This window comes from Anomaloglossus baeobatrachus, chromosome 2, assembly GCF_048569485.1.
Source record: "Anomaloglossus baeobatrachus isolate aAnoBae1 chromosome 2, aAnoBae1.hap1, whole genome shotgun sequence".
Taxonomy (NCBI): domain Eukaryota; kingdom Metazoa; phylum Chordata; class Amphibia; order Anura; family Aromobatidae; genus Anomaloglossus; species Anomaloglossus baeobatrachus.
In genome coordinates this window covers 202,093,973-202,113,099 of record NC_134354.1, presented here as the reverse complement: position 1 = coordinate 202,113,099, position 19,127 = coordinate 202,093,973, and the positions used below count along the sequence as shown (strand labels likewise).

The window sequence follows — 19,127 nt, the reverse complement described above, 5'->3', positions numbered from 1 at the left end:
ATTGTAGGAATTGTACACCTTTCTTTACAAACACTCCACATTTTAGGAGGTCAAAAGTAATTGGACAAATAAACCAAACCCAAACAAAATATTTTTATTTTCAATATTTTGTTGCGAATCCTTTGGAGGCAATCACTGCCTTAAGTCTGGAACCCATGGACATCACCAAACGCTGGGTTTCCTCCTTCTTAATGCTTTGCCAGGCCTTTACAGCCGCAGCCTTCAGGTCTTGCTTGTTTGTGGGTCTTTCCATCTTAAGTCTGGATTTGAGCAAGTGAAATGCATGCTCAATTGGGTTAAGATCTGGTGATTGACTTGGCCATTGCAGAATGTTCCACTTTTTTGCACTCATGAACTCCTGGGTAGCTTTGGCTATATGCTTGGGGTCATTGTCCATCTGTACTATGAAGCGCCGTCCGATCAACTTTGCGGCATTTGGCTGAATCTGGGCTGAAAGTATATCCCGGTACACTTCAAAATTCATCCGGCTACTCTTGTCTGCTGTTATGTCATCAATAAACACAAGTGACCCAGTGCCATTGAAAGCAATGCATGCCCATGCCATCACGTTGCCTCCACCATGTTTTACAGAGGATGTGGTGTGCCTTGGATCATGTGCCGTTCCCTTTTTTCTCCAAACTTTTTTCTTCCCATCATTCTGGTACAGGTTGATCTTTGTCTCATCTGTCCATAGAATACTTTTCCAGAACTGAGCTGGCTTCATGAGGTGTTTTTCAGCAAATGTAACTCTGGCCTGTCTATTTTTGGAATTGATGAATGGTTTGCATCTAGATGTGAACCCTTTGTATTTACTTTCATGGAGTCTCCTCTTTACTGTTGACTTAGAGACAGATACACCTACTTCACTGAGAGTGTTCTGGACTTCAGTTGATGTTGTGAACGGGTTCTTCTTCACCAAAGAAAGTATGCGGCGATCATCCACCACTGTTGTCATCCGTGGACGCCCAGGCCTTTTTGAGTTCCCAAGCTCACCAGTCAATTCCTTTTTTCTCAGAATGTACCCGACTGTTGATTTTTCTACTCCAAGCATGTCTGCTATCTCTCTGATGGATTTTTTCTTTTTTTTCAGCCTCAGGATGTTCTGCTTCACCTCAATTGAGAGTTCCTTAGACCGCATGTTGTCTGGTCACAGCAACAGCTTCCAAATGCAAAACCACACACCTGTAATCAACCCCAGACCTTTTAACTACTTCATTGATTACAGGTTAATGAGGGAGACGCCTTCAGAGTTAATTGCAGCCCTTAGAGTCCCTTGTCCAATTACTTTTGGTCCCTTTAAAAAGAGGAGGCTATGCATTACAGAGCTATGATTCCTAAACCTTTTCTCCGATTTGGATGTGAAAACTCTCATATTGCAGCTGGGAGTGTGCCCTTTCAGCCCATATTATATATATAATTGTATTTCTGAACATGTTTTTGTAAACAGCTAAAATAACAAAACTTGTGTCACTGTCCAAATATTTCTGGACCTAACTGTATATGTGAACTCCCCAGTAAACTATAAACGTTAAACGTTGTAGCCATGAAAAAACACAGAACTCGTACATGAACTGATACCTGAATGAGGCCTTAAGGCCCCGTTACACGCAACGATGTATTTAACGATATATCGCCGGGGTCACGGATTCCGTGACGCACATCCGGCATTGTTAGCAACGTCATTGCGTGTGACACCAACGAACGGCCGTTAACGATCAAAAATACTCACCTTACAGTTGATCGTTGACACGTCGTTCATTTTTAAAAAGTCATTGATTGTTGCAGGACGGAGGTTGTTCGTCGTTCCCGAGGCAGCACACATCGCTACTTGTGACACCTCGGGAACGACGAACTACAGCTTACCTGCGGCCGCCGGCAATGAGGAAGGAATGAGGTGGGCGGGATGTTACGGCCGCTCACCTCCACCCCTCTGCTTCTATTGGGCTGCCGCTTAGTGACGCCGCCCGAACCGCCCCCCTTAGAAAGGAGGCGGTTCGCCGGCAACAGCGACATTGCTAGGCAGGTAAGTATGTGTGACGGCTCCAAACGATTTTGGGCGCCACGGGCAGCGATTTTACCTGTGACACACAAACGACGGGGGCGGGTGCTTTCACCAGCGACATCGCTGCGTGTAAAGCCCCCTTAAGAAAAGACAAAAAAAGTCAGTAGTATTGCCAAGCACTTCTCTGCACTCTATCTGAGGAGTGGAAGTTCCTCCATTTGGACCTGGTGTACAGTATATCAAACATTAGTGAGGACAAAAAACTAATATTCACCTCTACTTAGTTCCCCAAGGCACTGGCATCATATATCCAGTTCATGTAGTATATATACACTTTCTAACTAAAAGTTAGGGATATTTGGCTTTCAGGTATAATTTATGTAAAATGTAAAAATTTCACTCTACGTTGATATTTTATGATGAAACTAGGGCATTTAAGTAGAAGCCTGTAAGGCTGCTTTCACACCTCCGGTTTTTGCTATGCTCTGGCACTTTGCAGGAAAATCGCAACCGTTTTTTTTTGCTGCCGGTTACGATTTTCCTGCATAGACTTTAATTAATGCCGCATTGTGCCGCATGGCCTTGCGTTCCGTCCGTTTTTTGCCGCATGCGGCAGATTTAGCCGATGCGGCGGCCGGATGGAACGTTGCCTGGCACGTTTTTTCGTGCGGCAAAAAAAAAACGCATCGCGCCGCATTCGGCCTATGCGGCGCATTTTTCAATGCATGCCTATGGCGGCCGGATGCGGCGCGATGCGGCAATAACCGCATCCGGCCGCCGCATGCGGTTTTTGCCACTGCGCATGCTCAGTAGCATGCCGCAAGCGGCAAAAAACGGACTGGCCGCAAAGGAAAAACTTATGCAAAGGATGCGGTGTTTTCACCGCATCCGTTGCATAGCTTGCACAGCCGGATTGAGCCGCAGAGCTCAAGCCGGATGTGTGAAAGTAGCCTTATGGTGACTTCTTCATCCCAGAGTGGTGGGAATACATCCAGAAAATGTCAATGTCTCAGTAACTTGGCATGTGGCCTTGAACATCAAATACAGCTTGACAATGATGGAGTTATTGTCTGCTCAGGCATGGCATCCCACTCTTCTTGAAGGGCGGCCCTCAAGTCATTGAGGTTCTGGGGTGTAGAGTTATGAGACTCAGCTGATCCCATAGGTTTTCTATCGGATTTATATCTGGAGAAAGTGCAGGTCACTCCATTTGAGATACCCCAATCTCCAGCAACCGTTCCATAATGATGCAACCTGGATGAGCTGGAGAATTGTCATCCATGAAGATGAAATTAGGCCTGTGTTGTTCATGTAGAGACACAATGACTAGATAAGTAATGTTAATAAGGTAGTAGGGGCTTGTCACTGTACAATGTATTGACTGGATACATCTGCCCACACTGTAACACCAGAACCACCAAGGGCTCGTCTGTTGACAACAATGGCCGATGCATTGCTCTCTCCTTGATGTCTCCAACATCACTGGCGGCCTTCATTTCTGCTCAGCGTGAATCAACTTCTAACAGTGAACAGCACTAAGGTCCAGTGGTCCCTCGTCCAGCAAGAAGTAGTCAGGTACCCTTGCAAGTCATCTAGCACACAGATAAATCTTATGTAAATAGTTTTGAATTTTCTGATGTGACACTTGGGTGCCTCACACCTCCCTTAAATGTGGCTGTAGTTGTTGTGGCATTCATCATCTGGCTCCAAAGGGTATTGTTCACAATGAAGTGATCATCGGTGTGGGATGTGGCCAAAGGGCATCCAGTTCTATGCCTTTCTGTGACTGTCAGTCTCTCTGTTGCAACCTGCTTATGACACTCTAGCACTGTAAGCTCAGTGGCCATTTCTGTCTGAGAACATCCTTGCTTGAAGCCTCACAATGGTGAGATGCTGTTGGTAAATTATGTGTCGTCTCGGTCTCTTGATGTCAAAATGGGAACAGCATGATAAGGAGGACTGTTTTAAATGTATTGGGCGATTCATGGATCAAACACAAGTTGTGAATTTTGCCATTAAGCCACTTGTTAGAGAGCCGCACGTTGTGCAAAAAGTACTGACACACTGAACAGTTGGACATGTGCACTCAGAACTTTAGAGAAGGTCACATTAAGGTCACCTGAAAAGGTTAGAAGCCATTTTAAGTTTATCCTGAAACTTCACCTGAAAACCAAATATTCCTAACTTTTTGTGAGTAGAGTAGGTTGTAAAGTCACATAATATGAAGATTCTCAAGTTTACCCATAATCTCTTGTTACCAACGTATAGAACAAGGAGAGAGGAGTTTATTTACTTCAGGAATGGGTGCAAAGCAGCAGTTCCCCATTAGTTCCAGCATCCCCACAGCTAAGCTTCTGGGAATGCTGCCTGACGATGATGGCATACCTACCGGCTATACCTACTTGCTCCTTCTGACGTGATAACAAGCGTTAGCACAGCTTAAGTAGTGAGTGACTTAAGCTGGTGTCACACATAACGACGACGACAACGACGTCGCTGCTACGTCACCATTTTCTGTGACGTTGCAGCGACGTCCCGTCGCTGTCGCTGTGTGTGACATCCAGCAACGACCTGGCCCCTGCTGTGAGGTCGCCGGTCGTTGCTGAATGTCCAGCTTCATTTTTTGGTCGTCACTCTCCCGCTGTGACACACACATCGCTGTGTGTGACAGCGAGAGAGCGACGAAATGAAGCGATCAGGAGCCGGCACTGGCAGCTGCGGTAAGCTGTAACCAGCGTAAACATCGGGTAACCAAGGGAAGACCTTTCCCTGGTTACCCGATGTTTACGCTGGTTACCGGCCTCCGCTCTTGCTGCCAGTGCCGGCTCCTGCACTGTGACATGTGGCTGCAGTATGCATCGGGTAATTAACCCGATGTATACTGTAGCAAGGAGAGCAAGGAGCCAGCGCTAAGCAGTGCGCGCGGCTCCTTGCTCACTGCACTGTGACATGTAGCTGCAGCACACATCGGGTTAATTAACCCGATGTGTACTGTACCTAGGAGAGCAAGGAGCCAGCGCTAAGCGCGGCTCCCTGCTCTCTGCACATGTAGCACAGCGACGTTATGATCGCTGCTTCTGCTGTGTTTGACAGCTAAGCAGCGATCATAACAGTGACTTACAAGGTCGCTGTTACGTCACCGAAAATGGTGACGTAACAGCGACGTCGTTGTCGCTGTCGCTTAGTGTGACACCAGCTTTAGACTGCCATTTCTACCATATTGTGGGAATGCAGTTGTCTGAAGTGATGGTAACATTAGGCCTGAAACAATATGAAAGATGTGGGCTATTCAACATATATTATAAAGACAGCAACTATATGATTTGAGTTTTAGGCCTAAATTATATGTGACAGACTGGTTACTAGGAAATATTTCTAATGGTTATATTGGCTGATAGACAGTTTATACTTAGCAACCAGACTGTCTGACATGGCAGAACACTTAAAATGGGTTTAAAGAAAATGAAAAATTGTGCAATCAGGCACACTTCTTTTTTAACCATATCAATGCAAACAAATATCCATTCACTCATTTCTCTATAGCTCTGGCCTCTTCCCTTCTTGTGGGTGGGCCACAGAACGTGATCAGGAAGAAGCAGCAGCTCCCAGGAGTCTGTTGCTGTCAGCTCGTGCTAAAGCCACCCCATACATTTTAGATCGCTGTCAGCTGAACAATTGTTCAGGTAACGGCTCTCTCCTCGACTCCCACATAAGCCGGAGCGCTTGTCTTCCACTCTATCAGAAAAACTGTGTCAGATTCCTCTGATAGTGACTTAAGGCCCCTTTACACACTGAGACTTTCTAGCGATCCCGACCTGGCCGGGATCGCTGGAAAGTCGCTGGTGAGCTGTCAAACAGGCAGATCTGGCCAACGACGCTGCAGCGAAATGGACCTGCAGAACGACCTAGCTGGTCGTTGGGGACGTGTCACACAGCAGGGAATGCTATAGCACGCTGGGTTCTAAGTTGCTAATGATATGGTTGTAACGGTGTCAAACTCATCAATGCATGCTGCGCAGCGGGAAACAAAGGAACAAAAAATGGTCCTGAAAGATTTGTAGCGATCAGCGACTTCACAGCGGGGGCCAGGTCCCTGATGTATGTCACACACTGCAATGTCGCTGGGGAGTTCGCTATTACATCACAAAACCGGTGACGTTACAGCTATATCGCTAGCGATGTTGCAGTGTGTAAAAGGGTCTTTACCTCTCAGATAACCAAGCAATTGGAAATCTAACAGGCTGGATCCTTCCGCACAGCCGACATATTTCGTAGACTAGTCGGGAAGCCACCATACACATTAGACTGTTGGACAAACCCGCCATTTTCTGCGTGCTCGGTAAACTTTAACCTAATATGTATGGCGGCCTTTTTAGGGAATCTCACAGGGTTTCCTATCTGAGAGCAGTATAATGCAGGGGCAAATACCTTGATTCCAGCAATGTTACTTATCTTTGTGTTGTATATTTGACAAAATCAGTGTTTTATCTGCTGCAGATCTAGTAGTTCTGTGACGGCTGAGCTCTGTATTACCATATATAACCCCGTCGACACCATTGATTGGCAGCTTTCTGTGTACATTGCATGGGAAGAAAGCTGACAAACATTAGTGGGGTGGGCGGTTATACGAAACTCATGAGTATGGAGTATTACTAGGCAGCAGGCTTACTAGTCTTCTAGTGACCTGCTACTAAAACTGAAGTTTTATCAAAACTATAGCAAGCAGCCCAGTAAATGATACATTGTTGGAGTCAGGTCTCATGCTGCTCTTAGATTAGGTAGTAAAAAGCCTGGTGACAGATTCCTTTTCACCAGACACCCTCTTGTTTTTGGAGCGCCTGTTCTATTACCCACTATTAAATGACCCTGTTCTACTATGCTTAATGCAGCAGCCAGAGTCACCTATCTGGCTAACCGCTACTCGGATGCCTCTGCTCTGTGCCAGTCATTGCACTGGCTGCCCATATATCACAAGATCCAATTCAAATTGCATGTTCTCACCCACAAAACCCTCCACAGTGCGGCAGCCCCCTACTTCTCCGCCCACCTCTCTGTCTATGACCCCACATGTTCTCTACGTTCTGCAAATGACTTTCGACTAACATCCACATTAATTCGAACCTCCCACTCCCAGATCAAAGACTTCTTCCGAACTGCACCAATCCTCTGGAATGCTCTACCCCAAGAAGGTAGGACGAATCACAACTTACTCAGCTTCAGACGCACTCTAAAAACGCATCTTTTTAGGGCAGCCTATCACACTCCCTAGTCAAACTAAATTCACATTGTCCCACCACAACTTCTCAGAACATAACTCCATGTCAATTTCCATAGCACCCAAATGCATCTCAAGGTTTTGGCCAACTGGTCCAGGAAGCCATTATCTATCCCCCATTTCCTTGAGATGCCTGGATTGTCATTGTAAATAAGCAGTTATACCTTGCCCCCCGCCCCCATCTCATTGTAGATTGTAAGCTCTCACAAGCAGGGTGGTCTTTTTCCCTCTAAATATTGTATTTTCTATAACTGTCACTTGTTTGTATATGATCCTCCTGAATTGTAAAGCGCTGCGTAATATGTTGGCGCTATAGAAATAAAGATTATTATTATTATTATTACTACTACACACCAAAAAAAGAAATTTAGAAAGTTTTGTATTACATCAGTGAATTTTTTGCATTGATTTATGCTGGATGAAAACTAATATCACATATAACTTACATTAATGAATAAAAAAAAACACATCATTGTCTGTGGATGGCAAGTATTATAATCGTCACTGATGGCAATTACTTTCTCATCATGTAGTGTAATGAGAAGTAGGTTTTTTCATTTCTGTTTAGTTTTAATAAAGTATTAAAATGCAGCCAGATAGGTAATTGTTGGACGAAATTGCTGCTTACTTGCATGAATGATCAAGACTGAGGCAATTTTGTAGCTGACGCCTTGTCTTCTCTTTGTTCATTGGCATTCAAGAGTAGATACTATTGGGTAATCATATGTATGTGATAAGAAATGTCTGTGTAATTACCACATTCCCTTACATGCTTTGTGAGAGCGCTGATGTTACTTTAAGGCCGGGGTCACACGTGCGTGTGACTCATGCGAGTATCTGATCGCACTGCCCGGACCGGCCACGGCTCTCCTGACAGTAGCTGGTCAGCATCGTAGAAATACATACAGCGGAGCCGCTCCTGGCAGAAGAGAAGCCAGCCGGTCCGGCAAGTGTGACCCCGGCCTAACAGTGATGATGAATCTGAGTGATACTGAATAGAAGAAAAGAAAAACATCCCAAATTCACTTTTAGTGGTGCAGTAAGTGGTTTTTGGTAAACAAAAAATAAATCTATACTCATTGTTCCTTTTTGGTCTTGATGGCCAGTTATAGACCCAGAACCGCTGCTATTAACACACATACAGGATCATTCATGATAAATGCTTGTCTCGTCATAAACCACTAAATTCAAAGGGCAAGTGTTTTGGCAATCAGCTCACCTCCATGGATTCTGCTCCCGGCAGGCCATATAAACAGTTAACGTTGCTAGGAAAATTGTATGCGTCTGCTGCATGAAAAATGTAGTGTTACATGTAAACTGTTCAGATGAATTACCTTCTATGCAATAAATACTTGGCTTATGTTCACAAATACGCAATAGATTATCTGTTTTAGCTCATAGAGGGTGTTCCTGAGCAGGAATACCCTCCTTTATGATATCCCTATGCCCCATCAAGTTGTGTGGACAAGGGTTGTCTTCATGAGACCTCTTTAACTCGCATACAACTGTTTTAGGTTCTTAGATAGGGATAAGCGAACCCGAACTGTAAAGTTCGGTGTACATATCCGACACCGGGGTCTGGGGCTCAGACTCGAACTTTAAAAAAGAAAGTCCAAGTTCGGTGTTCGGGCACTGTTTGTGTTTTAATAAAGTTTGTGGAAATGCAGCTTTTATTGCATGCAGTAGATGACTATGCGCTGCCGTGATCAATCAAGATTAAAAAATAAAAAAAAATTACACAGGCTCCCACCTATTTTTGATAACCAGCACAGGTAAAACAGACAACTACGGGCTGCAACCCTCAGCTGTCAGCTTTACTGTAGCTGGTTATTAAAATTAGTAGGGATCCCATGACTTTTTTCTAATTATTTCCATACATACCACTGACCAGGAGTGAGCCTTGTTTTTAAAATGTTTTCAGAACTAGGCTCCAGAGGCCACTGCCAGTCAGTGGCAGAACTGGAATTTTTCACAAATTTCTCACCGGCAATGACCTATGGAGCGTTGTTCTGATAAAGTTCTCAGAACGAACCTCCATAGGAATCGATGGACGTCATGGAACATTACTCTTTGGATTACATCAGAACTGCAAGGATTTATTATTAAGTAATATATTGGTGAACGAGGAATGGAGGGAGTCTTTATTCAAATAAACTATTTTTCCCCTGTGTCTTTCTTTATTTTTACTCTATACTTGCCAGGTTAGTAATGGGGGTGTCTAATAGATGCTTATCTATTACTAACCTCTCAGCCTGATGCCAACTGTCAATTCACAGCTGACACAAACTCCCATAGTGTTAGCCTAATTGCCACTGCACCAGGGCAATCAGAAAGAGCTGTGTAAAGCATCAGAATTGGATGCCACTTCTGTGACGGCTGTGGGCTGCTATTTTTTATCCTGGACAGGAGCCAAATAAACATGACTCATCCCACACTGATAATAGCAGCCCCCAGCTATCTGCTTTACCTTGGCTGGTTATTAAAAATAGGATGGAGTCAAGGCCTTTTTTTATTTTCTAATTTATTCAATGTCAATATGTTTGCAAGCCAGTTGCCCCCATTGTACATCCTTTTCCAGCCCTCTGGCCCTTATTACGACCATTTTACAGCACAGAAGTTAGGGTCTCCATTGACTTATATGGGTCCGGGGTCTCGTTCGGATCCCAAACTGAACTTTTAACTAAGTCCGGCTGAAACTGCGAACCTGAACTTCCAGGGGTCCACTCATCTCTACTCTTAAGGTGGCTTTACACGCTACGATATCGCTAAAGTGATCTCGTTGGGGTCACAGAATTTGTGACGCACATCCGGCTTTAGCGATGTCGTTGTGTGTGACACCTATGAACGATTTTGAATCGTCACAAAAACGGTCAAAATCGCTCATCGGTGACATCACCCCCTATTCCTAATTATCGTTGCTGCTGCTTGGACGATGTAGTTTGTCGTTCCTGTGGCAGCACACATCGCTACGTGTGACACCGCAGGAATGAAGAACCTCACCTTACCTGTGGCCGCCGGCAATGAGGAAGGAAGGAGGTGGGCGGGATGTTACATCCCGCTCATCTCCGCCCCTCCGCTTTTATTGGGCGGCCGCTTAGTGACGTCGCTGTGACGCCGAACAAACTGTCCCCTTAGAAAGGAGGCGGTTCGCCGGTCACAGCGACGTCGCTATGCAGGTAAGTAGTGTGACGGGTCCGTGCGATTTTGTGTGCCTCGGGCAACGATTTACCTGTGTCGCACAAACGATGGGGGTGGGTACGCACGCTAGCAATATTGGTAACGATATCGCAGCGTGTAAAGCGGCCCTTAGACTTCATCAGTGTAAGCTATGGAAACTATAGTATCAGTTCTTACTACCTCTTTTGTTCAGGTAGTAACGGTATTCCTTATCAAAGTACATATTAACCTTAGAAAAATACACAAATTAACATAAGAAATGTATTTATCTTTTGAGATGTTATAGTGGGCCATTATTATGCTTTCAAGACAAGCAAGGGATTAGCGGACTCACTGAGCCACAGCACAAACAAAACACAAATGGGCTTGACTACGGAACCACAACTGGTTATCGCCAGAGCGTCTAATGGTGAGGATGTTGTGCTGCAGGTGTGAGACCAGGTGCCACTCGAAAAGACTGATGCTGCGATGGCTGGCCCCAGGGGTACGGACACAGGCAGTCTCTGACGATAGGAACAGCAGCAGCAGCAGCTAGGGTCGTGGATTCGGCCACTATGGATGAATGGATGTGGTAGCAGTGGCCGCTAAGGATATTTGCGGCAGCGGGTACTGTGGTAGGTGGCCGGCGTGGAAACTTGCAGCAACGGATATCGTGGAACCCGGCCAACATGGATGGTTGCAGCAGACTGGCATTATACTGAAACACAGATACAAATCAGCAGCAGAACACAGCACATTAAAAAAAAATGCAAATATCCATCGGGATTTAAACAGATAACCCCACCATACACAATGTGTAATAGGAAGGGGACGCACATACTCAAAAAGACATGCAATAAACTGGAGGAATCGAGTATAAGTGGAAATGTCGTTTGCTTTACAAATTATGTATATGCAGCCAAGCAATTATAGTATAAACACTGTGGTAACGATTAAAATATGACCTTTATTGGTTAATAATTAAAAATATCAAACCCCACAACAATTACGGTTGTAGAAAACAACCAAATAGATTGGAGCAAATGTAAAGCTCCTAGTATCACCAAGGAAGGACAAACTTCACATGGGGGGGGGGGAGGGAGACCTCGCACCACGGTGATAGAAATAAAGACAACAATCAACAAGTTGTCAGATACATAAAACAGAATTATATACAAAAGACAGTAGGGTCATGTAGACAAAGCTCACAATACCCCTCAATTGGCAACCATCTGACCTGATATGCTCTTAGACCTCCCAACGCGTTTCATAATATGCTTATTCCTCAGGGGACTATACTAAGCTGTATGCCAAGGCCCAGACACAACATGCTGGAGGTCTGCTTTACTGAAGCTTTCTTTTGACCATAGTCCCCTGAGGAATAAGCATATTATGAAACGCGTTGGGAGGTCTAAGAGCATATCAGGTCAGATGGTTGCCAATTGAGGGGTATTGTGAGGCTGTAATGAATTGCCCCCCCCCCCCCTCTTTATATTGGACAACTAAGTTTTTTTTCTTAATATATCTTTGAGTCTACAGTGAGCTTTGTCTACATGACCCTACTGTCTTTTGTATATAATTCTGTTTTATGTATCTGACAACTTGTTGATTGTTGTCTTTATTTCTATCACCGTGGTGGGAGGTCCCCCCCCCGTGTGAAGTTTGTCCTTCCTTGGTGATACTAGGAGCTTTACATTTGCTCCAATCTATTTGGTTGTTTACTACAACCGTAATTGTTGTGTGGTTTGATATTTTTAATTATTAACCAATAAAAGTCATATTTTAATCGTTACCACAGTGTTTATACTATAATTGCTTGGCTGCATATATAAGGAATTGAGTATATCATGCAAAAAATGATTTTATTCAACAACAAGGTTGACAATTAAAATACCAATGGTACAGGAAAAAAGAAAAAGACTTAAGGAAGGCTGAAAACACTGACAGTAAAATGCACCTATGCACAAATTCACATTAATAGGCTAATGCTCCTTTGCCCATCAAAAGCATAATGCAGATTAATAAAGGACATGGACTAAAAAATCTCCCGTAAAAAAGTGAGTGCAAAAATGGTGGTAAGCATAATGGTGGTTCCTGAGAAGATTTACAAACATGAGCCACAAACTAGTTTAAGGGAAAAAGAAGTTACTACCTTAACTCTGTTAGGCATAGAGTTCACAAGAACTACACAGTTTGCATCTGGAATCCTCTTAAAACTCTTCCATGATGACATCAGTGAGCTGGTGGATTTTAGAGACATTACACACCTCCACCTTCTATTCTATTTGAGGATGCCCCACAGATGCTCAGTAGGGTTTAAGGCTGGCCAGTCCAGCACCATTACCCTCAATTTCTTTAGCAAGGCAGTGGTTGTCTTGGAGATGTGTTTGCAGTAGTTATGATGTTGAAGTATGTCACAGTTCATGGTTCCCTCAAGCTGTAGCTCCTCACAGCCGGCAGCAGTCATGCCGCCCCAAATCATGACACTCCCACCACTTTGATTGACTGTAGGCAGTACACACTTGTATTTGTACTCCTCACCTGGTTGCTGCCACACACACTCGACATCATCTGAACCAAATAAGGTTATTTTGGTCTCATCAGACCACAGGATTTGTTTCCAGTAATCCATGTCCTTAGTCTGCTTGTCTTCAGCTAACTGTTTGCTGTTTTTTGTTTTGTTTTTTTGCATTATCCTTAGAAGAGGATTCCTTCTGGGACAACAGCGATGTAGACCAATTTTATGTAGTGTGCGGCATATGGTCTGAGCACTGACAAGCTGAAACCCCACCCCTGTAACCTCTGCAGCAATGCTTGCAGCACTCATACGTCTATTTTGAAAAGACAATCTCTGGATGATATTGAGCATGTGCACTCAACCTCTTTTGGTCGACCATGGCGAGGCCTGTTTTAAGTGGAACCTGTCTTAAACTGATGTATGGGATTGACCAATGTACTGCTGCTTAGTTTCAGGGTGTTGGCAATCTTCTTATAGCCTAGGACATCCTTATATAGAGCAACAATTATTTTTTTCAGGGTCTCACAGAATTCTTTGCCATGAGGAGCCATGTTGAACAGTATGAGAATGTGTGAGCGATAACACCACATTTAACACACCTGCTCCCCAACCACCCCTGAGGCCTTGTAACACTGATGAGTTACATGACACTGGGGAGGGAAAATAGCTAATTAGGCACAATTTGACAATTTTCATTTAGGGGTGTACTCACTTTTGTTGTGTTGAGTTATTTAGAGGGCACACCAAATTTACACTATTATACAAGCTGTATACTGACTACTTTACATTATATCAAAGTGTCATATCTTCAGTGTTGTCCAATGAAATGATATTTTTTATGATGTTTGTCAAGGTCACATTCGCTTGAATACCAAGATCCAAGTTTCCCCAGCAGAACATTCCCATGCTTCTGTTAGTTTGCCTCGTTCTCATAGTTCATCCTGGTGCCGGGTAGGCATTGACGTCCACATGATATAGAAGAAAGCCCAGTTCATCAGCTCTGTACATCCTCAATAATAAGTTGGTCAAGTTTGAATGCTCGCAGGTCAATTGCAGGCTCTATCAACGATGGACGGGGATCAGCATGCGCCTTTGGTTAGTCTACTGCTAAACAGCAAGCTGCTGTATGATGTGTGAACTGACTCCTTTCTGTCATAGCCAGTATTAACCTCTTCAACAATCTGGGATCGGCGAGCCGTCACTTCCCAGCTATTAGCATCAGTGTGCTCTACCAACCTATGACCCTGTGGCCAACTATATAACCTGTTTTTCTTCCTTGGATCACTTTTAGTAACTACTGAGAACACCCCCAAAAGACCTGCTGTTTCAGTATGTCCTGATACATGTTGTGTAGCAGCCAGCAAAATCGCAGGTGTCAAAGTTGCCTAAATCCGTACACGTGCCTATTTTTCTGGCTCCTATTTTTCCAGCAGAATTTAAATAAGTGGCTTGTCTCTTGTTGCCTTTATATCCAACACATTGATGGGTGACATTGTAGAAAGATAATCAGTTTTATGTATAGAATTTTTACTTTATAAAACCAACATGAATATATCAAGTTACTGAAAAACTAGAAAATCTGCAACGTGCCATGAGGAAAAGCCAGATCTTGCTATAATTGCGATCATATGGGTGAAGTAATCATATTTTTTTATCTCTTTTGACACTGCCTGCCTCTGCCATTACTGCTCACCATCTGACAAGTGGAGCATTCTCAACCTTGGTGGCATCTCTGTCCCACAAATGTCCTCTGGATTTAATTGGATGATGTCACCAGCTGCTGTAAATCCAAGAATATGATAATTGTGTGAGGAATCTGCAGTTCTCCTATGCTAAGGAAAGAGGACTGTAATTTAGGACATGAAATATAGGATCGAGCAGTAAATCAGACGATGCAACCTGAACTTTTGAACTTTGTACACGCATTCTCCATCTCCCAACCTTTTTTTTACGACTGTAATGTGTGTCAGCCCATATGTCAAATGACTATGAAACGATACCTGTTACTTTCCTAGCCGACTGAGGAAACTAATATAGTAATGCAGTTTTCTCTTTCCATTACAGTATACCAGAAATGAATGCTACTTTCGTAAGATGATGTACCAAACATAGTAAACACAGGCAATAATCTATCATATTGATGGACAGATAGTTGTCTTTTGAAATCTAATAAACCAAAATAGTTTTAAAACTATTCCCTCCCCTCAGTAAAAAATTGGCTTATTTATAATATTGGCAATCCAGTTAAGGTCCATTTACACACAACGATATCGCTAATGAGATATTGTCGGGGTCACGGTGTTGGTGACGCACATCCGGCTTCGTTAGCAATGTCGTTGTGTGTGACACCTTTTTGCGATCAGTAACGATCGCAAAAAGGTGTCAAATCGTTCGTCGTGTACACGTTCATTTTTAAAAAATCGTTCCTTGCTTGGAACGCAGGGGTTGTTTGTCGTTCCTGCGGCAGAACACATCGTTATGTGTGACACCGCAGGAACGAGGAACAACATTGTACCTGCGGCCGCCGGCAATGAGGAATGAAGGAGGTGGGCGGGATGTTATGGCCGCTCATTTCCACCCCTCCGCTTCTATTGGGCGGCCGCTTAGTGACGCCGCTGTGACGCCGAACGAACCGCCCCCTTAAAGGAGAGATTTTTCGGCGGCCACAGCGACGTCGGTGAACAGGTAATTGCGTGTGACGCTGTCGTAGCGATATTGTTCGCCACGGCAGCGATCACCCCGTGACGCACCACCGACGTGGGTGGGTGCTATCGCTCGCGACATCCCTAGCGATGTCGCAGCGTGTAAAGCCCGCTTTAGTTTTATGCTTTGCACAGTGCTCCTAAACGTCCCCATACACATTACAAGAAAGTTGGCTCTCTAATTTTGGCAGGATTGGACAACCATCCGATGGGTGTGAGGGGCTTCCTAACTCTTCCCTTGACAGATGACGGTGGATGGGGTAAATGGGACAATAGGAATTCCAATGCCCAATCAATTTGTTGACAGGGAAGATATGTCGCTGTTAGACCAATCTGCAGCCACTTTCTTCTTCTCCCCATTCAGCTGAGCTTATCTGTCATGTATGGGGTATTCGAGAGAAATAGCTGTCAGTGTTTGATTGATACATATCTCATGTACGACCAGATAACAAAAATAAATCTCTAGGTGGAATTGATGTATACTCTGTGTCTGAAAATGGTTCTAGGGGGTTTCAGACCTTCATATATATGAGATAAAGTATTGATATTTTGAACTTCCTGTGCAGTCCCACTAAAAAAACACTGTGATATGTAATTTTCCAAGTTTTTGACTGGAAATGTATGTTTGATGGGATACCCCCGACAGATACTGCTGCTGAATGAAGCAGAGTCTTCTTATACTTTCATACTTAAAGGGAATCTGTCAGCAGGTTTTTGCTACCTCATCTGAGAGCAGAATGATGTAGGCAAGTAGATCATGAATCCAGCTGCTCTAACAATCAGAATGTTTACATTTAGCAATGCAGCAGAGCTGACTGAGCTTCCCCACCCTCACAAGGCTCTCGTTAGAGATTGTATGTCGACAGTGAGGTGTCAGAGAAGGAGGCATGCCAGACTGCAGTACGTGTGGCATTGTAGTACCAGCAATGATAATGGTCCTGCTCCTTAAACAAACATAGCAAATAAAAAACAGATCAAACCCTGACTCGAAAGGCATCCCTGAATTTTCTGTGTTAACCCTTGCAGAATGTTTGCTTCCGTTTACATAGAAAAAACCTGCTGAAAGATTCCCCCTTTAATATTATCTACCAAAGATTTTGGCCAAATACGACACTTTCTCTGTTACTGATTTTAAGTGCCATTCACCAGTTCTCCTTTAATTATTTAGCCTTTTTTTTGGTAATCATATCGTATAACCACACAGTGATGTGAAACTAACCATTCATAAGCATTATAGACACTGATACATTTTCTTGCATGGCGATCACTACAGTAATGGTACTGGTGATAAATATCAAATAATTGGCTTGATCAAGTGTGCATGGAGAGGCATTACAGACAGCTGTGCTAGCAGCTTATCCATGATTGGGAGGACATAAGCCGATCCCAGGGAAATCTGCGGAATTGGCAGAGTTTGTCTAATGTGTACGAACACTTAAAGCAATGAAGGGAAGGAGTCGCAGTTGTGAATGATAACTTTAGTTACTCCCGCTGATTTCCATGAGTGCAGAATGACCCAAATGGTTAAAAAAAATGTGTAAATAAAAATTGAAAACTTTTTCCAAGATTTCATCGATTGGCACTGCTTAGATATTCCTATGTGTTATGAGCATTAGATTGCATTTAAAGCACTAGCAGGTGAAGGACGTGTTCTTGCGTGACAAGATAAGGTTGTACTGAAGACCCTAACAAAGACCATACCAAAGCCATGAGGTGAAATGTCCCTGGGTACATGAGACTTCTTTTTCCCACACAAGATCCATGCAGACCTTCACTGGTGTGTTAAACTAAGAGGATTACAGAGGATTAACTGGCATATCACCCTCCAGCACGATGGCCTGGGGCAGGCAGAGAAAGAGTCACTCATGCAGCAAACACGCTTTGCTTGACCAGAACCCAACCTCATCAGTGTTACTTAAAGAAAAGAGAAAGTTGAGTCACTTCTTCAGATTAGTAAATTATCTCAAGATTGCCGATGTATGAACTGAAGTCAGGTAATTAGGCAGGACTAGTTTAGTCAAGTCAACAGTAAAAAAAATGATCAAAGAAAGGAGTTATCTTTATTGTAGCTATTTAATACATGGCTTAATGTCTGCAAATAGAATCATCATGTAATAGGAATACAGTAGACATTATTAAGGACATGTAGGTGACTCATGTAAAGTAAGTATTCAGCTAATTAACCAGTTAATTATGCCTGTAAAGGGTCTTTATTTTTAAAATAATTCTTTCTTAGCCAATTTTAATGGAATAAAGCCTCATAAACATTGAGTAATTTAGACGCTCTCCATTTGATTTTCTTTTTGGCTATTTGTTGTATATTTTGCTTTTCTACCTGAAACTAAAGGCCACCAGTTAGCCTGAAATCATTGCCCTTAACGCTCGTTCATAAGAAAGCTTGGATTAGCCAATCACTTCTTTGCGCTCTATTAGAGGGCCCCTGCGAGACACCTCCAGCAACAGCTTATCCCCCAGAGAGCAAAAGACTTTGTCATTAGAAGTCCAACAGGACGGAGTCTTCTCAGCCCAACATCATCTGTCAGGGAAAAGTAAGGAAACCCCTATACACAAGGCTATGGGCCTGTATCACCATGTTCCAACAACTTAGTTGTAATATGTATGTGGCCTTAAAGCATTACTCATTCCTCCATAGATCTGTATACAGTTTTACCTGTACGACGCAGATTAAGTTGTATGAAGACCAAAGATATGAGCCAGAGCATAAGTTGGTACACATGCACCGTGTAAGAGCATGTTCACATTGTGGACATTAACCAGACAAAATCTGTTACAAACAAAATGAGCATATACCCTTCAGTAAATACTGAACCACTGCACCAAGGTGTACCCATTTGTGGTGCTCCTAACCTCTAATATTAAAACTTCACCTTATTTCATCCATCCTCAATCTAAATGGGGATAGAGCATGACGGGGCCCAACCAGTTCAGAAAACCTGGCCATAGGAAGCCATATAGATGAAATACCAGCTCAAAAAGGGGGAACCAACCAGTTCAGACATCCTGCCCAACGGAAGCCATATAGATGGAATACCAGCTCAAAAAGGGGGGCCCAACCAGTTCAAACGTCCTGCCCAACGGAAGCCATATGGATGGAATACCACCTCAAAAAGGGGGGGCTCCTGTTTCTACAAAGTACAAGAAACTAAAGGTATCTGAAAAGTCGGGCCTTGATCCTTCTCTGCCCTTATTTATATTGAAGTCGGCTGACAGAAGGTGAGGTTTTAATATTAGATGCTAAGAAAAAAGGGAGTGACAACTGCTGTAGGACCTGTAACAGCGTCTATATTGTTTGTGTTGACCTTTCCGAAGGTTCTAATCAGGCAACAACTCATGTACAGAGGCTTTGCATTTTACAGGGGCCATTCATGGGAACGGGAATTCAGTAGATTTTATACCCAAGCTGAAATAAAAGGGTGGTAGATGTGCGCTTAATAGGCACTCTCATCTTGAGAG

At 43.6% G+C, this 19,127-nt stretch overlaps 1 protein-coding gene across 1 annotated transcript in view; it reads left to right on the top strand.

The window, feature by feature from the left end:
- Window positions 1-19,127, top strand: part of ST7L (suppression of tumorigenicity 7 like) — a 235,095-nt gene that overhangs the window by 129,691 nt on the left and 86,277 nt on the right. The gene's annotated exons all lie outside the window — the stretch shown is intronic.